General features: G+C 34.1%; 1 long non-coding RNA gene across 9 annotated transcripts; it reads right to left on the bottom strand.

Moving 5' to 3' along the window:
• Positions 1-32: 32 nt before the first annotated feature.
• LOC129296327 (uncharacterized) lies at positions 33-19,454 on the bottom strand. Of its 9 annotated transcripts, none has more exons than XR_008589756.1 (8): positions 18,948-19,454; positions 18,121-18,207; positions 13,974-14,046; positions 12,771-12,854; positions 11,666-11,771; positions 10,506-10,619; positions 1,931-2,102; positions 33-297 (listed from the first exon to the last, which is right to left on the bottom strand). It is a non-coding gene; the product is annotated as an uncharacterized LOC129296327 (long non-coding RNA). The 9 variants fall into 9 exon arrangements; XR_008589760.1 differs by having other exon boundaries at positions 18,169-18,237; XR_008589758.1 differs by having other exon boundaries at positions 18,121-18,237.
• Between the last annotated feature and the right edge of the window lie 1,846 nt (positions 19,455-21,300).

Genomic DNA, 21,300 nt, shown 5'->3' on the forward strand with positions numbered 1-21,300 from the left:
AGAAAAATATACTTTCAAAAAGGGCTAGGGGATTAGGCCTTGAAAGCTTAAATAGGCTCTTTAAAGCCTACATGTTATTAACATAAAATCAAAATCTAACCTTTATAATAGGTTAATAAATTCAAATAACTACTTTAAATAGTGAGACCTAAATTCCAAACAACGGTCCTCCTAATGGCAGACTAGGAAACAAAAACATAATTAGAGTAGCATTAAATCAAAATTGAACAATACAACATAACAAAAGCTAATAGACACCAATCAATATTTCAATATAATCTCCTGTTTAGATGGCTCCTACACAATGAAAAAAGGGCTAGTTAAAAATCAATGACAAGTCCAACAAAAGTGCAACCAACAATGCAACAAGTATAGACAAACAAATAACTCCTAGTTATTTTCTTCAACAAATACTTGTTCCTGAGCCAATTTCCACTACAAAGAACTTTAATAGATTTATCACTTCAACAAGTGAGCGGCATCATTAAAAGAAAAATACAATATAATTTTGTAACCACTATAAGAAATCGTCATGCAAACAAAAAAGAGAAAAATAAAAACATGTATCACACGCTGGTGAAATCATTTTAATTAGATATCGTACCAAAAACATAGAGAAACAACCAACGTCTCCCTTTATTAATTCACTTTTTGGCCAATAAATACTATAGCTCACGATGGCCCAGAAGTACAAGGATGTGCTCAGACAATCTCTATAAGAAAAAGAAATACTACTACTGAATGAAACACAGCAAGCAGATGCACAACTGCACAAATTACATCGCAATCTACCAGTTAGGCAAATGCATTCCATTGCATGCTCGTAATCCATAAGTAAGTGGCATCATTAAAAGAAAAAAGCAATAAATCCTGAAAATATAAGAAATCCAACGAGCCACAAGAAAAATTATATTTATATAATCCAACCAAAAATCAAGAGTCATATCGCAAAGAAAATCATACAAACATAATCTTGCGTACATGGAAAATGTGCCATCGTGAAAGTTCAATCTTCACTGCATTTTATCAAACTAAGATCATTTTTTCTGAATAAAGAATTTACTTTAACCAAACTGTACTAATTGTAGATTGCCTACATGGAAAAAATCTTGCGCATGATATCCGAAAAAATTGGTGAAGGCATCCAATAATTCAGGATTGTTATCAGTTTAGCTTTTACATACCATCGGCATATGCATACATGTGTTATTGCACATATTTGTGACGCAACAAAAGAAAGAACAAATAAAAAAGATCAGTATACAAGTATATCTTCACAAATAACTCCTTTTACAATGATGACCATAAGTTCTCCCGGCTCTTGCGAGGCTGCAGCCATGTACATTTTTACCATAGAACTTATCCTAACTTCCTAGAATTTATAATTTTATAATCAAAACTTGACTCCCTATTATTTAAAACCCAAGAAACTCCTTACATAAAAAATTTTATTTAATCACCCTATTTGACCCAAATTAAGATTGCAAATATAATTTCCTATTTTTAGAACAATATCTAATTAAAACAAAACTGTAATATTTCAATGTTTTGCAAATAATAGTCCAAGAAATTCAGAAAACTTTACCCAAAAGTTTAAAAAAAAAAAAATTCATGTACGTATATTTGAACTTAAAATAAGTTATTAAACGTGCAATCAATAGCAGAGCAAAGAAGTAAAAAAGTCCAATTTTTTAAAATAATTTAATACGCTTATAAGTTCTTGATAATAATTGGTCTATTTTAATTTATATTAAATTTAAATTTGTTATGTAGAAAAAAAATATATATTAAAAATAAATTATCTAAAAAAATTGACTTGGTATAATGAAAAATGTAAGTAATATTAAAATTAAAAATCCTCTAAAACCACTAGAAATTTAACATTTTAAAATGACCAGATAAGAATATTGAGCACTAAAGGGGAAAGTACCTGATGTTAAATGATAGCAACCTAATAAAGGTAGTGATGAGCTTTTCTCAGCTACTAGCTACAGTGATTCCCGCCTCATAAACTCTCTCTCTCTCTCAATCTTTGGAGAGTTCAATGGAAGAAACATGCAACCGGAAAATGCCGCTGGACAGGCCTCCAGAACAGCTCTCTCCTAATGATCGTGTTAAGAAAAATAAGGAGGTCAAGGAAGATGCTATCATGTCCGATAAAATGGAAGATGCAGAAACTTATGTTGATCTGGAACAACCATCTAAAGAAAAGCAAGGTCCTACTATCAATCACAAGCAGTTTTCATACAAGGAATCTCTTTTAGGATTTAAAGGAATCGATTATAATGGCATTGCTTATGGAAGTTCTGTCATGGAAGACGATCCTCTGATCTCATACTTGCTTGACCAAATGTGGGAACTACCTAAACCTTCAGAGGAAATAAAAAAAGCTTAGGAGTATTTATCCTGTCATCCCCGTCTCTCACAATGAGTTTAATGACTAGTGCAGGCCCTGGAATAACACATTGGTTATCACTATTCTTGAAGCATGCTTCATTCTGCTAAAGCTCAAGGAGTGTTTGAGCAGAATCTGGCACCTGAATGAATTCGAGCTTATTGACCTTCCTAACAACTACTATGTCATTCGTTTCACTGATGAGACCAACTGGGCAGTTCACTATAAAAAAGTCTTATTTGAAGGACCTTGGTTTATTGCACAGCATTGTGTGCTTGTTCAACAATGGAGACCATATTTTGATCCTTTCCATAATTCTTTGGGAAGAATCACCACCTAGGTTCGCATTCCTAACATTCCCAAGCATCACATTAAGAGCTTCATATGGAGATTGGGTGACATGATCGATCAAACTATCGAAGTTGATATGAATACCATTATAGATGCGGATGCCTCAAGAGCTAAAGTTGAACGAGGGAGATATGCTAGGATCTGTGTCGAGCTCAACTTGCAAAAGAAATCGGTGCCTCTAATTATCTTGGCTTCTGCACTCTTCAACGTGGAAAATGACGGACTTGGTCTAATTTGTTTTGCCTATGGTAGATATGGACATTAAAAGGAAGTATGTCCATAGATATCAGGTCCGTCATCTTCTCAAGCTTCAAGCCCAACTACTGCTATTCCACCACCCTGCTTGTTGCCATTGAGTAAGCTACGTAAAGCAGGGGAAATATTCAGGACTTGGATGTTTCCGCCGAAGCCTACTCATCTTCGTTTCGTGCATCAAAAATGCTATAAGGGTAGGTAAGATTGATAGCATGCTGTGTCAACATGGACGTCCACTATTGACTTATCAAAGAAGAAAAGGGAAGAAGTTAGAGTCAGTTATACAGAATTAAATTGATTTTAATTTAATTATTTCATTTTCAATTAGTTGGCTAAATAAGTGGATCAATTTTTGATATATGGTTCACCCATGTTAAGTTTGTTTGAGTCAATTTCTGTTTGAGTCAGTTATTATCCCAGATATGTTGGGATATTTTCTTATTATTAATTTATTATTTTGGTGTAATTCCTACATTATAAATGGGCTAGCTTTCATCATAGTTAGGCATTCAGAAAATAAAATACCATTTCCCTTGAAGATTCTCCTATTCTGGCTATTAAATATTTAGAGTGAGATTCTTCCTATAATTTATTTAATAGATTTATTTGCTTTCCTTATCATTATGAGTTCTTATCAATTTGGTATCCGAGCCACATTCGATCAACATGATGACCACACATTCCATTAATGAAACCATTGATCCCAATGCCACTTCCTCCAATAACCTCCCATGCAATGAATCTGTAGTCAATCCATTTTCAGAAGATCCATTAACAGCAATTGCTTCCAAATTAGACACTTGATTTGTTGAAAGAGAAGATAGAGGCCCTTAAGGCTTCTGCGACGAGTAAAGGCAAATGAACCATGGAGAGCCACTATAGGCGCTCACACTGGGAAGATGATGGTAAAGATGACTATGACCGAAGGGGCCCACATCCACTGTATACAAAAATTAAATTTCCAAACTTTAGTGGAGGAGAACCCCGAGGATGGATTTTGACGGCTGAATTTTTTTTTCAGTATTATCAAACACCGGAAGATTGAAAGTAGATGTTGCTTTAATGAGTCTAGAAGGAGATGCTTTAGATTTATTCTCATAGGTAAATTCAAAACGCACCTTGTTGTACTAGGATGAGTTGGTCAAGGCACTACAAGAGCACTATAGGCCTCCTAAATATCAAAATCTAGATGAACACCTTGCGACCATTAAGCAAACCAAATCAGTATAGGAATACCGTCAAGAATTTACTAAGTGGGTAGCACGAGTTCGCAACTGGCCAGAGCACTGCCTCTTGGGTATTTTTATGGGTGGCCTCAAGGAAGAATTAAAAACTGATGTATGCATTCAGAAACCTAGAACAGTGTTTAAAACTGCAAGTTTGGCCCTGAAATTTGAGAGAAAGGCCCAAAATGAGCGTGGACCCAGGCCCAATTCCTCATACACTCAAAATCGCCTAAATCAGTCCCAATTTGCACGTGATTTCCACAATTTCAAAGACTCCAATTCACTGGCTTCATCTACGTATCCCTTCAAACCAGCTTCTTCAGCCTCAATCACGCCTATATACTCCTCAACAGCTACAAGAATCTCTCCCGAAGATGCAAAACGTCAAAACTAGCGAGATAAGGGTCTGTGCTTCCGGTGTGGGGCTATCTTCCGACTTGGGCATCGCTGCAATGCTTCTTTTTCTTTGCTGGAAATTTTTAAAGAAGGTGAAGAAATTCTACCTCCCTTACACGAAGAAGCCAAGACAAAAATGGAGCCAGAGGAGGCCGAAATCTCATTTAATGCGATTCGAGGACAGCATTCAGCAGCCACAATGAAACTTCAAGGCATGCTCAAGGGTCGTACTGTTCTGATTTTAGTTGATAATGGCTCCACACACAATTTCATCTCAAACACAGTAGTATTCGAATTGCAACTCCCCGTACAAACTGTTCCAACTTTTAGAGCTCAAATTGGTAATGGTAGCAGAGTGAAATGCCATCAAGTTTGCCCAAAGATTGAGGTAACAATTTCTAATTTAACTATTCAGCAAGATTCCTACCCTTTCTCCTTGGGTGGTTCTGATTTGGTACTGGGTATTAAATGGTTGGCTTTATTGAACACTGTGCAAGCTAACTGGAACAAAATGAGTATGATTTTTTAGCTAAATGGGGAGAAATATAAGCTGCAAGGCCTACCTACTAACAGTGATGCTTCTATCCATCTCCATAGCATGCTTCTTACTCAGGAATCAAGTGAAAGGGATGCATCAGGACACTTGAATATTGACAAAAATTTTTATGATTTTGCTTATGTCTTTTCTGAGCCAGGGTGCTTGCCACCACCCTGAGATCATTACCATGCTATCAAGCTATTCCTAAATGCTACACCTACTAATCTACGGCCATATCGTTACCCTCATTACCAGAAGGATGAGATTAAAGCTCAAATTGAGAGCTTGCTATAATGTGGATTCATACGACCTAGCACCAGTCCATTTGCCAGTCCTGTGTTACTAGTTGGTAAAAAGGATGGTTCTTGGCACCTCTGCATTGACTACCAGCGTCTTGATCAAATTACCATACCAAATAAGTACCCTATTCCCAATATCGATAAACTTTTAAATGAGTAGCATGGGGCTGTCTACTTTTCAAAAATCGATTTACAGTCTGGATATCATCAAATCCCTGTTCTACCGAAGAATGTACATAAAACAGCTTTTTGCACTCACTCAGGCCACTACGAATTCTTAGTTATGCCATTTGGTTTAACTAACGCACCGGCTACCTTCCTGTATATTATGAATGACTTATTTAGGCCTTATTTACGGAAATTTGTGCTAGTATTTTTTGATGACATCTTAGTTTATAGTGCTTCCCCACAACCACATTTACAGCATCTGAGAGCAGTATTCTAGATTCTACAAAAGCAATCCTTCTTTGCCAATGCCAAAAAATGCTCGTAAGGCCAAACTCAAATTAGCTACTTGGGCTATATGGTTTTTGCCTAAGGGGTTAAAGTAGATTCTGATCAAATAAACTACAGTGAAGCAATGGCCCGCTCCCAAATCTGTAAAAGAACTCCGTGGGTTCTTAAGGCTCACTGGTTATTACAGGCGTTTTGTCAAAAACTATGGTATTATTGCTAGACCCTTGACTGAACTAACCAAGAAAAATTCTTTTTATTGGTCTGAACAGGCACAAAAAGCTTTTGAGGCATTAAAATTAGTAATGACCACCACACGTGCTGCAACTACCAAACTTTCATCTTCCTTTCACGATTCAGTGTGATGCTTCAATGGAGGGTATCGGTGCTGTCCCAGTTCAAGAAGGACATCCAATATCTTATTTCAACAAGGGATTCTCTTTTTCCAATAAGTATAAGTCCATATATGACAAGGAGCTGTTGGCTCTAGTGCTTGCAATTCAAAAATGGCGCCATTACCTACTTGGTTGCCATTTCTATGTCCAAACTGATCACTGCAGCCATAAGTGCCTCTTGGAACAGCACATCCTCACCAATTCCCAACAGTGAATGATGCTAAAGCTTCTTCTTTTCAATTTTACCATCATATACAATGCAGGAAAGGACAATACAGCAGCTGATTCACTATCACGAAGGCCTCAACATGCTGATTTTTTTCCAGATTGTCATCCCTTTAGCAGATGCCTTATAGCAACTTCCTGCAGCATTAATGACAGACTCTGGAACCAAAGCTATTATGGATGCATTACAAACAAATCCACATTCTCACCCAGATCATAGCTTGGTGGAAGGCATATTATATTTCAAGGGACAACTTGTGGTTCCAAATGTTGCTCAATTACGAGCTAAATTCTTGAAAGAAGCTCATGCGACGCCAACGGGTGGTCATAGAGGGTTCCTAAAGACCTTGAAGCGATTAGGATCAAGTGTGCATTTGTGAGGTATGAAAACAGATGTTAAACATTTTGTATAAAGATGTTTAATTTGTCAACAACATAAATATGAAACTCTTGCTCCTACTAGACTCCTTAACCCACTCCCTATTCCAAAGCGAATTTAGGAGGACGTATCTCTTGACTTTATCACAGGGCTCCCAAAGTCTAGAGGTTTTGATGTTATCTTGGCGATGGTTGATCAGCTCAGTAAATACAGCCATTTCATTGCTTTGCCACACCCTTATTCTGCAAAAGCTATGGCTGGTTTATTTTGTCAAGAGATTGTACGTTTGCATGATATTCCTCGGTCAATCGTTTCAGATCGTGACTCCATTTTTCTAAGTGCTTTTTGGCAAGAACTCTTCTATTTGAGGCATACACGCTTAAACATGAGTACAGCATATCACCCACAATTCGATAGCCAAATCGAGGTAGTGAATTGCTGTTTGGAGACCTATTTACAGTGCTTTACTCATGAGCAACCTAAATTATGGAGTAAATTTCTCTGCTGCGCTGAATTCTCATTTAACACCAGCTTTCACTCTTCAGCAAACACTACTCTCTTTAAATTAGTTTATGGGCGTGATCCTCCTCCTTTATGCCCTTATGTAAAGGGAGAAACATTAGTTGCAGATTTAGAGGAGCAACTGGAGCTATGTGACGCCATGCTCAAACTACTATGTGATAACTAAAAGAAAGCACAAGATAGGATGAAAGCACAAGCAGATCAACATAGGCAGGACCTTCAATTTCAACCAAGGGATGCAGTTTTTCTACGTCTTCAACCTTATTGCCAAAAGTCCTTAGCTAGGTGTAAGAATGAAAAATTGTCCCCCTGATTTTTTGGACCTTAGACAGTTGTGAGGTGCATGCGAACAGTTGCTTATGAGCTTGACTTGCCTCCTGAGTCTAAGATGCACCCTATTTTTCACGTCTCCCTACTTCAGCCTACTCAAGGGCAGCAACCATCTTCACCACCAGCACCTTTTCCTCTTTTAGCAAATTTAGAGCTCCTCCTTACTCCCTTAAAGGTACTGAATCATCGCTGGACACCAGGAGGTATTTTGGAAATTTTAATTCAATGGGATCACTGTCCACTTAAAGATGCAAGCTAGGAAGACTATGATTTAATAGCCATTCAGTTCCCCACTTTTCGACTTGAGGACAAGTCTATTTTTCAGGAGGGGGTACTAATAGCATGCTGCGTCAACATGGACGTCTACTATTGACTTATCAGAGAAGAAAGGGGAAGAAGTTAGAGTCAGTTATGCAGAATTAAATTCATTTTAATTTAATTATTTCATTTTCAGTTAGCTGGCAAAATAAGTGGATCAACTTTTGATATGTGGTTCACCCATGTCTGTTTAAGTCAATTTCTATTTGAGTCAGTTATTATCCCGGATATGTTGGGATATTTTCTTATTATTAATTTATTATTTTGGTGTAATTCCTCATTATAAATGAGGTTGCTTTCATCATAGCTAGACATTCAAAAAATAAAATACTATTTCCCTTAGAGATTCTCCTACTCTGGCTATTAAATATTTCTAAAGTGAGATTCTTGCTCTAATTTATTTAATAGATTTATTTGCTTTCCTTATCATTCTGAGTTCTTATCAAATTTTAGGGGAAAAAACACGGCTCAAGGGGAAAAAGTTGATGACAGTTGGATTTCTTCAAGTTATGTAGCCCTTGCAGGCTTAAGGGATGATTATGATAACCTAAGTCAACCTAACCTTGACACAAATGTGGGAAGGTCTACTTCTGACACTATAGATAAGTCTCGTAGAAAGGACCCGAATAGTGGGAAAAGGATTTGTGTAGCAAAAGGTAAGGAAACTATAAGACCTAACCCATCAGGCTTGATTGACAAAGTTCCTCCTACAAGTTCAGCCAATAATAGGCTAGAAAATGGATTCAAATCCATAGGAAATAAAGTCAAATAAGACAAAAGAATTATGGCCCAGAGAACCCATGTAGTGGTAAGTGGCTCTTTAGCCCACACTAATTGCAAGCTAATCGTGGATAAGAAGGAATTTCCGCCTCTTGTGCCTCTGCCCCAGTCGATGCCTTCTGATACGTCCATCTCTATCACACCCTCCTCAAAACATCTTCTCCCTGGGCCTCGACCACCAGATGGAATCTAAAACTAAGAGTGATCCTTAGAGGGCAAAAATGAATTCCACGATCAACCTTTTACAAGGTATTATGGAGGTTAACATTCATCATGTGTATAAGTTTGCTAAATGTACAGATCTTATTGTAAGAGACAGTCATGGAGCTAGCAGATTGGATAACTATTATTACTGATTTTCCTACTAATTATAATGTATTTTTACATGAGAACAGTTTAAGGGTTATCCAGGTTCTCTTTGTGTAATCTTTTCAAGCCCCAAGCTTGCCTTTCTCATTCAAAAAAATAAATAAATAAATAAAGGTAGTGATGCACTGCATACATAGGAGAGGACAACGTCTCTTAACATTTATGTAAATGACAATCAATGAACACACATAAATCTATAGTGCATAAGCAACCCAAAAATTGCAATAGACCACTCAATAATTTGTGAGAATTCCATTTATCCACTACTTCGTTGTTCATTTCTTTGTCATAAGAATTACCCTTACCAAACCACAGACATAATCAAAACCTTAATTGATGCCATTTTTTAGATTAAGCGGGGTCCCCCTTCATGCCACTCAAGTGGCTAATACTAATTCACACTCACTCCACACACAACATCCATCACTCAATCTAAAACAAAAACGTAGATATGCGAGGACAATGTGTAAGACTCCACTAAAATTATTGAAAATTTACTATTTTAATAAGGCCAAATGAGAAGACTGTGAGCACTAAAGGTGAAACCGCCTAGTCTTAAACCATAGCATCCTAATAAAGATAGTGACACATAGCATGGATAGGAAAGGATGAGATCTCTTGACATTTGTGGAAATGACAATCAAGGTACATACAAAGATCGATAGTGCATAACCAATTTAAGAATTACAATAGACCACCTGATAATTTGAGAATTCCATTGAGTAGGAATAACCAATTTATCCACTACTTCATTGTTCATTTCTTCATGTCATAAGAATCACCCTTACCAAACCACAGATTTAATCAAAAACTTAATCAATACCACTTTTTAAGCTTAGGCGGGATCTCCCTAGGAATAGTAAGTTTATCCACTACTTCGTTTTTCATTTCATAATGTCATAAAAATCACCCTCACCAAACCACAAACTTCATCAAAGCCTTAATCAATGCCATTTTCTTGTCTTAGGCGGAATCTCCTTTTTAAGCCACTCAAGTAGCTAATAATGAATCACATTTACTCCACACAACATCAATCACCCAATCTAAAGAACAATGTAAAGATGCAAGGACAATGTCTAAGACTCCAATAAAACTACTGAAAATTTACTAATATAATATGGCAGAGTGATTGATGGTGTATAAACAATCCAAGAATTACAATGGACCACATGATAGTTTGTGAGAATTTCCTTGAGTAGGAATAATCAGTTTATTCACTACTCCGTTGTTCATTTCATGTCATAAGAATCACCCTCACCAATTCATAGACTTACCGAAAACCTTGATTGATGCTATTTGTTAGGTAAGGTGAGTCCTCCCTTCATGCCACTCAAGAACCATTTTTGCATTAGATTTTGTGAGGCAAATAGCATTTCACATCCACCTCACTACAACAATTAAATCACTTGATTAAAACAACATTTAAAAGCAAGGAAACACCTCCATCTTACATCACAAGAAAAATTGCCCTTACAAGCCAACATAAAATTAAACTTAGTGTCTTTAAAAATTTCATTTGGCCCCTCTAAAATTTCAATTGCACCCTCCCCCCAAAAAAGAATTTCATTTTCATCCTAAAAAAATTGCACTTGTCCTCACTAAAAATTTCATTTGATCCAAATCTTATCTATTTGTTATAAAGTTAAATAAAAAAAATTTTATAATGGAGAAAATAATAATTTAAAATTTTTTTTGTCTTCTTTATGCAAATAAATAATTTTATAACTACAACCTTTTCTATCATACAAAGGAGATAAATAAATGTTATATAACAAAAAAGCATGATTCCAATAGCTATAAAAGTTTTCATTTACACAAAGAAAATATTATTTTTACGATATAGGCATAATTTTTAGTATTTAATATTATATTTTTAAAATAAATATTGGAGAAAATAATAGTTAAAAAATAATTTTTTTCATAATATAAATAAATAATTTCATAACAAAATCCTTTTCTATCATATAAAGGAGATAAATAAATTTTATATAATTAAAAAAGCAAGATTCCAACCGCTATAAAAGTTTTGCTTACATTAAGAAAATATTATTTTTTATGTTATTATAATCTTATTTTATTTTAGGCACAATTTTTAGTATTTACTTTTAATAAATTTAAGATTATGTTTTTAAAATAAATAACAATGTTAATGCTAGTCTTAAAATTTGACCCCACTACCTAATTACGAAATCCAAGCATATGGCTCACAAGACAACTAATGCATATTATAGCTTCACCCAAGTTATCCCCACCGCATGAATGAGGAAAAGCAAGCATAAAATTATATTAATTGAATTCAGTAGCCGTCTAAAATCAAATGATTGTCTAAACAACTCAGCAAATAGAACTAAGTAATTAAGAAATTCAAATCATCATGTTTACTTACGTCACATGACCATAATTCAATTTGAATAGTTCGTGTGAAGACACATACCACAAACTGAATAATGAAGGAAATGCGTGATCCATAGAGCTGTAAGCTATTGCCAAGAACATCACCAGCCGGAAAAAAATGTGCCATTTTGAAAGCTCAATCTTCACTGCATTGTATAAAACTAAGATCATTTTTCTGAAGAATTTACTATAATCAGGCTATACCACTAGTAGATTGCCTACATGGAAAAAATCACGCACATGAAATCCTGAAAATAGGCAAAGGCATCCAATAATTTAGGATTGTTATCAGTTTAGCATTTACATACCATCAGCATGTGCATATATGTGTTATTGCACACACTTGTTACGCAACAAAAGACAGAATAAATATAAAATATCAGGATACAAATATATCATCACAAATAACTCCTCTTATAATGATGACCATCGGTTCTCCTGCACTTACAAAAGCTTAAGCCATGTCCACATCTCGTCAAACTAATGTTGACTTTGAGTAGCGCAAATTCAAGAAAAGCTTCCTAAATCATAATTTGTAGTATTACAAATATCGCCACGTAACAGAATATAACAGAGACGTCCAAATTTGATTAAAGATGCCTTCAAGGCTTTCTCAAGTGATGCAGATTTCTCTTTTCTCATACGCATACACATCTCTAATGCAATGTCAAGAAAAATTCATTTGATTATTAAGCCACTAAACACAATGTAAAATATTTCCAAGGCGTGAACACCGAAGAAAATTTAACAATTCAAAAACATCATATTCAGCACTCCCTACCTGATAAACGTTATCACATCAGATATTATCCTAACATACACGCGTTTGTCAGAAGTTCAGAAGGATGAAATAAAATAAGTTTAAAATAAAGATGCCTACAATTGCTTGAGAACAAATTGACAACAACAATTATGCACTTTCTCTTACCATCTTGATCCAACTGAAGAGTTATATTAGCACATGGCACATCCATGTAGGGTAATAATGTATTATTTAAGATAACAACTAGGAGGCGGGGGAGGAAGAGGAGGAGCCCAAATGAATATAGTCCTAATAATGTATTATGTAAAACAACAACAATGTTTGCTACCACTTGTAAATATTGTTAATCACTGAATTTAACAAGCTTAGGTAGTGTTCTTACCTGGACGTATGTGCAAACAAGTTTTCTGCCCAGTTAGAGCAGAACCAGATTTTCTTACAATAGGAATCTCATTCACCGCCCCACCTTCATATATTAAAAAAAACGAAAGACAGAAAAGTTAGAAGCATGTGAGTGAGAAGATATGATCTCAAAACGTAAGTTTCATTGCCTCTGAATCAAAACTATGAAACATATTAGCTTATTAATGACACGAAATTACAGAAGAACGGAAAAGGCTGTGTGTAGCTTAGTAACAAACTGAGCATACCACACTCACAGTTTATATTCATATATTAACCTCGATTTGATTCTAAGCAATAGCATAAAAGAAAAGACAGCTTGTTACTTAAATTACATTTAATTCATCACACCAGTTAACCAATCCTGCATAATAATCTAGCAAATTAAAAAAATATGAACATGCATCTAATCGTTGTGCATGCACACGTGTACCATCACTTTTGAAAAATATATTACTTTATCATTTATCCGTCCATGAAACAACGAAAAACTCATCAATAATTCACATATACATATCTCCAAAATCCTTCAGCCTCAAAGCTTACGACTTATGAGATGTGCATCTCATGTATAAATAAATAGGATCAGCTTTGCATATAAATTTTTAAAATAAAGTTTAGCTTGAAATATGGCTACAATCAACATCAAAACTCACAATTCAAGTTTTCTGAAAATATTAAAACAATAGCACACATGAGGATTAAAAGAAAATATTTCCAAAAACCATATTCTCCTTCGTCCATGGATTTAACATCCTCATCAGTTTAAATCCTAATACACTCCAAGTCGTAAATAAATTGCATGTGCATGAACATGTTACATAAAATTTTATCATACTAATTCACCAAAATTTCCTGCCAAAGTAAATATACAATTCCGCATTCTGAAAACCTTATTTCCTAACAACCAAACTTTCATCATTTAGTCCCAATAACCTCTTAAATAGAATCAATTTCATATCCAAACAAACCCAAAAAATTATAAACGAACAAACCAGAAGTTCAAAGAGGAAGAGATGACCTTGACAAAAAAGCTAAAAACAACCTCCACTTGCTTCAATCTTTAACATGTCTCAAGCTCAAAATTGCTAGCATCAAGAACCCCAAAAAATCATCCTCAATCCTGACTTAAATTGGTGCAGGGAAATGAAAAGGGGGAATGGAGAAGTTTAATGAAGAGTACCAGAAATTTGACATAGAAAGGGAAAGAGTGGTGGCCTAGTGCTTAAGTGTTTTCTTCCCTGGTTTTCTTCATGCTGAGCAGAATAGAAAAATCAGTTTGTGCTGATAAGAAAAGAAAAAATAGAAGGAAACAGGATGAGGTCGTTTTGATGAAATATAAACATGATAATGGTTTCTGGAATTCATTAATGAAACTTTCGTTTTAATAGCATTTTTACCCTAAAAAATTATCCTAACTTCCCAAAATATATAATTTTATATTCAAAACTTGACTCTCCATTAATTTCTAAGTTTTTAAATTTATTTAAAACTCAAAAATATCCTTACATAAAAAAAATTTACTTAATCACCCTATTTGTGAAAATTTACTGTCCTCTTTTTTACAGCAATATCTAATTAAAATAAGACTATAAATATTTCAATATTTTGCAAATAATATTCCAAGAAATTCAGAAAACTTTACCCAAAAGTGATTACATGTGCAATCAATAGATATAAATTATTTTTATATAACAAACTTAAATTTAATAAAAACTAAAATAGATATATTATAATCAAGTAGTTATCAACATATAAATTATTAGTGAATAGTTCAAGTGGATGATCTGGATGTAAACAATTATATAAAAAATAAATAAATATATTAAAAATAAAAAGCTGAAAAAAATAGACTTGGCATGATGAAAAAAGTAAGTAATATTAAAATTAAAAATCCACTAAAACTAGTAGGAATTTAACATTTTAAAATGACCAGATGAGAAGACTGTGAGCACCTGTGGTAAAACCACCCAATCTTAAACGATAGCATTCTAATAAAGATAGTGACAAACTGCATGTATAGGAGAAGACAAAGTCTATTGACATTTATGAAAATGACAATCAAGGAACATAAGGAAATCAATAGTGCATAAGCAATTCAAGAATTGCAATGGACCACTCGATAATCTTTGAGAATTCCCTTGAGTAGGAATAATAAGTTCATTAACTACTCTATTGTTCATTTCCTCGTGTCATAAGAATCACCCTCACCAATCCACAGACTCAATCAAAACCTTAATCGATGCCATTTTTTACAATAGGCAGGATCTCCTTTCATGCCACTCAAATGGCTAATATGGAGTCACATTCACTTCACACACAACATGAATCACTCAATCTAAAATGAAAAATGCAAAGATGCAAGGACAATGTCTAAGGCTTCGCTAAAACTATTGGGAAATTACTGTTTTAATATGGCTGGATGAGAAGACCTTGAGCGTGGAAGGGGAAACGGCCCGATCTTAAACCATAACATCCTAGGAAAGGTAGTGACATGCTGCATAGATAGGAGAGGATGAGATCCCTTGACATTTATGGAAATGACAGTTAAGGAACGCACAGAGATTGACAGTGCATAAACAATCCAAGAATTGCAATGGACCACCCTATAATCTGTGAGAATTCCCTTGAGTAGAAATAATAAGTTCCTTAACTACTCTATTGTTCATTTCCTCGTGTCATAAGAATCACCCTCACCAATCCACAGACTCAATCAAAACCTTAATCGATGCCATTTTTTACAATAGGCAGGATCTCCCTTCATGCCACTCAAATGGCTAATATGGAGGCACATTCACTTCACACACAACATGAATCACTCAATCTAAAACGAAAAATGCAAAGATGCAAGGGCAATGTCTAAGGCTTCGCTAAAACTATTGGGAAATTACTGTTTTAATATGGCTGGATGAGAAGACCTTGAGCGTGGAAGGGGAAACAGCCCGATCTTAAAGCATAGCATCCTAGGAAAGGTAGTGACGCGCTACATAGATAGGAGAGGATGAGATCCCTTGACATTTATGGAAATGACAGTTAAGGAACGCACAGAGATTGACAGTGCATAAACAATTCAAGAATTGCAATGGACCATCCTATAATCTGTGAGAATTCCCTTGAGTAGGAATAATAAGTTCATTAACTACTCTATTGTTCATTTCCTCGTGTCATAAGAATCACCCTCACCAATCCACAGACTCAATCAAAACCTTAATCGATGCCATTTTTTACAATAGGCAGGATCTCCCTTCATGCCACTCAAATGGCTAATATGGAGGCACATTCACTTCACACACAACATGAATCACTCAATCTAAAACGAAAAATGCAAAGATACAAGGGCAATGTCTAAGGCTTCGCTAAAACTATTGGGAAATTACTGTTTTAATATCGCTAGATGAGAAGACCTTGAGCGTGGAAGGGGAAACAGCCCGATCTTAAACCATAGCATCCTAAGAAAGGTAGTGACGCGCTGCATAGATAGGAGAGGATGAGATCCCTTGACATTTATGGAAATGACAGTTAAGGAACGCACAGAGATTGACAGTGCATAAACAATTCAAGAATTGCAATGGACCACCCTATAATCTGTGAGAATTCCCTTGAGTAGGAATAATAAGTTCATTAATTACTCTATTGTTCATTTCCTCGTGTCATAAGAATCGCCCTCACCAATCCACAGACTCAATCAAAACCTTAATCGATGCCATTTTTTACAATAGGCAGGATCTCCCTTCATGCCACTCAAATGGCTAATATGGAGGCACATTCACTTCACACACAACATGAATCACTCAATCTAAAACGAAAAATGCAAAGATGCAAGGGCAATGTCTAAGGCTTCGCTAAAACTATTGGGAAATTACTGTTTTAATATGGCTGGATGAGAAGACCTTGAGCGTGGAAGGGGAAACAGCCCGATCTTAAAGCATAGCATCCTAGGAAAGGTAGTGACGCGCTGCATAGATAGGAGAGGATGAGATCCCTTGACATTTATGGAAATGACAGTTAAGGAACGCACAGAGATTGACAGTGCATAAACAATTCAAGAATTGCAATGGACCACCCTATAATCTGTGAGAATTCCCTTGAATAGGAATAATAAGTTCATTAACTACTCTATTGTTCATTTCCTCGTGTCATAAGAATCGCCCTCACCAATCCACAGACTCAATCAAAACCTTAATCGACACTATTTTGTTAGATGAGGCAAGATCTCCCCTCATGCCAGTCAAGGACTATTTTTGCCCTAGATTTCATAAGGATCAAGTAGCATTTCACATCCACCTCTCCGCAACAATTAAATCACAGAATGAGAATGGCATTTAGTGGAAGGGAAGGACCTACTTATGGGGGCAATAGCCCCACAAGGCAAAGACAAAATTACATGTAGTGTCTTTAAAAATTTCAATTGCCCCCTCCCCTAACAAAAAATTTCATCTTCACCCTGAAATATTGCACTTGTCCCCACTAAAAATTTTATTTGATCCATATTTTATCAATTTACAATAAATTTTAAAAAAAATGTGACGGAGAAAATAATAATTTAAAAAAATTATTGTGTTCAACTATGGAAATAAATAATTTTATAATGAAAACCTTTTCTATCATACAAAGGTGATAAATAAATTTTATATGATGAAAAAGCATGAGTCCAACGGCTAGAAAAGTTTTGCTTACATTAAGAAAATATTAATTTTATGTTTTAGACCTAATTTTTAGTATTTAATTGTAATAAATTTCACTTTTAATGTAATTTATAAATTTTAAAAAAAATATATTTCTTAACTAAATAATGGGGAAAAATAATAATTAAAAAAATAATTTTCTTTAATTATGCAAATAAAATCCTCTTCTATCATACAAAGGGGACAAATAAATTTTATATAACAAAAAAACATGATTCCAACAGCTATAAAAGTTTTGTTTACATTAAGAAAATATTATTCTCAAGTTATTACAACTTCATTTTTTAGGCATAATTTTTAGAATTTAATTTTAATAAATTTCATTTTTAATGTAAATTAGTATATTTAAAATAAATAACAATGTTAATACTAGTTTTGACTGTTTACAAGTGAGATTCTATAACACCAAACCCCTCCATGAGAATATATTAGGACAAGAATATTTATTACAACATCCAAGTATATGGCTCACAAGACAGTTAATGTATATTCACCCAAGTTATTCCCACCGCATGAATAAGGAACAGAAAGCATAATTTTATGTTAATTGAATTCAGTAATCGTCTACAATCAAATGCTTATGTCTAAGTTACCCAGCAAATAGAACTAAGTAATTAAGAAATTCAAATCATCACGTTTACTTACCTCACAGCACCATAACTGAATTTGAATAGTTCGTGTGAAGATACATACCACAAACTGAATAATGAAGGAAATATGTGATCCATAGACCTGTAAGCCATTGCCAAGAACATCACCAGCCTAAAAAAATGTCATTCTAAAAGCTCAATCTTCACTGCATTGTTTGACATTGCAATTATAAACTGGCAATGAATTTTCGCAAGTTCCAACCTTTGAATAGCAAGCTAACAAGCAACAAATAAATTCAAATATAGATGAGAACCCGGGAACATGAGAACACAAGGTCATTAATTTGTAGTAGCCCGCCAGAAATCCTATTTAAAGGTTTCAAATAGGATTTACTCAAGAAAGTAGACCTTTCATAATAGGCTTTAAAGGTTTTAAATGGCCAGTTAAAAGCTACACATGCAAAACCTAATACAGATGAAGAGAAGCCTAGAAAACCAGAGAAATAGCAATATTGTCTCCGAGGGTTCCTAATTTCCTATAACCTACTCAGCATAAGAAGCTACTAACATGCAATAAGGAATTCAATTAGCAAAATACCTTCAATGTACATGCCATACAAAAACAAATACAGAGCAAAAGCAAGAGGGATTTAAAGTTACATAAATATACTCGTACACATATAAACAGGGACAGATCTAGAAACAATGGTGTGGGGGGGCAAAATGCAAAATTACATACTAATGGGGCAGAAATTAATTTTAGCATTTTTTATAAGTAAAAATCAAGTAAATTTTGCAAAAAATTTGTCATATGCCGTGCTTGCCCCCCTTAAATCCGTCATTGGATATGAAAGTGAATAAAAAAGACCAGAAGTGAAGAACCTGATGAAATTTTGTGGTCTTCGGAGATCGTACTCTGGTTGTTTTGTATTCAAAGGTTGTCTTCCAAATTGAGGTCTACGAATTTCGGAGGTCGCTTAGTGCCCCTTCGTCTTCAGAGGTCGTCTGCTCCTTTGGGCTTCGGAGGTGCTTTTAGTTTGGTCTTCGAAGGTGTCTTCGGAGGAAAAACGAGAAGAAAGGGGGTAGAGAAAGCCTTCTAAGCCTCGCCGCACTGGAAGGTCTGAGTAGTAGTCTTTGGAGGTCGCCGCACTCGAACGAGAAGAAAGGCCGTCTTCGGAGTTCGGCTCGGTCGTCTTTGAAGGACTGAGCCTCGCCGCACTCGGGTTCGTGTAAGTGAGAATATGAGGCGAGAGAATGGGAGGAGGAGTCGCGTGGACCGGTGAAGACGAGAGAGGATGGTGAAGACTGGAGAGAACGAGCTTGCATCCGAGCGCCAAACCCAAAAGAAAGCGGCTACGATGGACGGGATCAGGCAGAATAAGGAGATGACTGAGAAAGCACGCTGATAAATTATCGATCGGAATAAAAAGAAAATCAAATCACTAATTAATTAATAATTAATTTGTTAAAAATTGTCCGTTACGCACTTATGTTGAACTGAGTACAGGCGTGGAGAACAAGCAACTTCATCTTTTATACCGCGAAGCGTGACTTAACTTGGATTTAATTCTATGTTGTTTTACCGTTGGAAACTTGAATTTCACGCAAATTGTTTGATTTGTTTTCCTTCCCCTTTAAATCATTTTGCTTACTTGTTACGTTCAAAAATATAAAATATTTTTGTTTAAACTTAAATGTTAAAAATATAAAATATTTTTAATCTTTTAATATGTAATTATTTTTTTTTAAATATCCATATTAATAAATGATCTTATATTTATTATAAGGTGTTTAATAAAAATTAATATAAAAAGATAATATTAGTTTAAAAATAGATAACTACTCTGTTGGCATGAAATTTAATTAAAAATATTTATATTTTTAAATAAAAAAGTATCTTTTTTTAAATAATTTTTAAGTTATTTCTTTTTCAAGTTTTTAAGTTGTTTTTGCGTAAAAACACTAAGATACATTTGGTTTAAAAAAAATGATGAATTTTATTGAAGAGAAGGGAAGGGAGGAGATGGGAAGAGTTTTAATAAACCTCTATGTGGTTTAAGAGAGGAGAGGTGGAAAATAAAAAATAAGTTAATAAATTTATTTTTATCAAATTTAACTTGATTTTTATTTTTTGCCTTGAAAAAAACTATTACATGATAATTTATTAATTTTTTATTTTAAGAATATAAACTTATATTAATAAAAAAAATTGAAGAACGAATACATTAATGTTATATTTTATTAGTGAGTCTAAAGAAAAAAATTAAAATTTTATACAAAAAATAATTATATATTAAATTTTGTAAGATGATAAAATTTATTTTATTATAAAAAAGAGAGATAGAAAAATAATACATAATCTTTTAACATCAAAGATAGTTTAAGATTTTTAAAATAAATGTTTAAATCATTTTAAATTATTTTCTCTGTCCTCTCTCTTTATAAAAAAAATCTCAAATTGAAAGGAAGAGGGGGAGCTTTAATTTTGTAAATCAAACAAGGGCTCTCCTCTCCTTTCTTTATTAGGTACTAATCAAATAAGGGAAGAGGAGCAACTCTTCTCTCTTCCCATCCCTTTCCCTCCAAAAATTTTAACTGAATACACTTTAAAAGAGACAGTTATAAATTGCTCAATAACAAAGTTCTTAAATCAACAGTAAAATTTGAACATGTAATTTTTTGGCTCATTTTATATGGAGAGTTGATATATTTAAATACATTATTATAAATATCTTCTTAAATTTTAAAAATATTTATATTGTTATATTTTTATTATTTTTAATCTGTAAAATATCTCAAAAAATATTTTAAAATATTTTAATATTGACTTTTAAGAATTAAGGCCTACGATTAAGTTTTTTACGTTTTTTTAAATATCCCAAGGATGTATTTCATTTTTTAATAAAAATAATTAATTTTAAAGTGAAAATTAAAATTAAAAAAATCCTAAAATTATATAAATATGTGAACCTGATGAACTTATAGGTCAAGCTATTTGAGTGATAAGAGCCTTGATACTCACGCTAACTTTAGTTAATTTTAAATAAATGTGCTAGATCCATGTATTTAAACAAGCAGATCTGGTGGGCTATCCTTTTTTTTCAAGGGGAAAAAAAAGAGACAGGTTAGGACGCATACCTTTGACAATGTAAGTCTCCTTGATTTATTGCCAATTTCCACTCTCATGTAGAGTGCAAACTATCCTCACCCTCTCATCAATATCAATATATATAAT

Source organism: Prosopis cineraria, unplaced genomic scaffold, assembly GCF_029017545.1.
Source record: "Prosopis cineraria cultivar Desert tree isolate PC_DT_omini unplaced genomic scaffold, ASM2901754v1 PC306, whole genome shotgun sequence".
Taxonomy (NCBI): domain Eukaryota; kingdom Viridiplantae; phylum Streptophyta; class Magnoliopsida; order Fabales; family Fabaceae; genus Prosopis; species Prosopis cineraria.